The sequence below is a fragment of the Lathyrus oleraceus genome, chromosome 1, assembly GCF_024323335.1.
Source record: "Lathyrus oleraceus cultivar Zhongwan6 chromosome 1, CAAS_Psat_ZW6_1.0, whole genome shotgun sequence".
Lineage (NCBI taxonomy): Eukaryota > Viridiplantae > Streptophyta > Magnoliopsida > Fabales > Fabaceae > Lathyrus > Lathyrus oleraceus.
In genome coordinates this window covers 344,802,846-344,803,309 of record NC_066579.1, presented here as the reverse complement: position 1 = coordinate 344,803,309, position 464 = coordinate 344,802,846, and the positions used below count along the sequence as shown (strand labels likewise).

The following is a 464-nucleotide window of genomic DNA, read 5'->3' as shown; positions in this document are numbered from 1 at the left end:
GAGCCCAGATAAACGGATTTAAACAGAAAGACAACGAGTCTCTTTTCGAAGCATGGGAAAGATACAAAGACATGATGAGACTTTGCCCACACCATGGTTTGGAAGACTGGTTAGTAATTCACACATTTTATAATGGTCTCTTATACAACACAAGGTTAACAATAGACGCCGCTGCAGGTGGTGCATTAATGAACAAACCTTATGCTGATGCTTACCAGCTTATCGAGAGCATGGCCCAAAACCACTATCAGTGGGGAACCGAACGAACAACGGTGGAAAAACCTCAAACGAAAACTGGCATGTACGAGATAAATAACCTTGATCACGTTAACGCAAAAGTGGATGCTTTGGTCCAGAAAATTGAAAGTTTAAACGTATCACCCCCAGCCGCCGTGGTTGCTATAACTCAGAATTGCGAGGTCTGTGGAATCCAAGGTCACACTCCTGCGGAATGTCAACTCTTG

General features: G+C 43.8%; 1 pseudogene; it reads right to left on the bottom strand.

The window, feature by feature from the left end:
* On the bottom strand, positions 1-100 carry LOC127116467 (uncharacterized; annotated as a pseudogene).
* Positions 101-464: the final 364 nt, after the last annotated feature.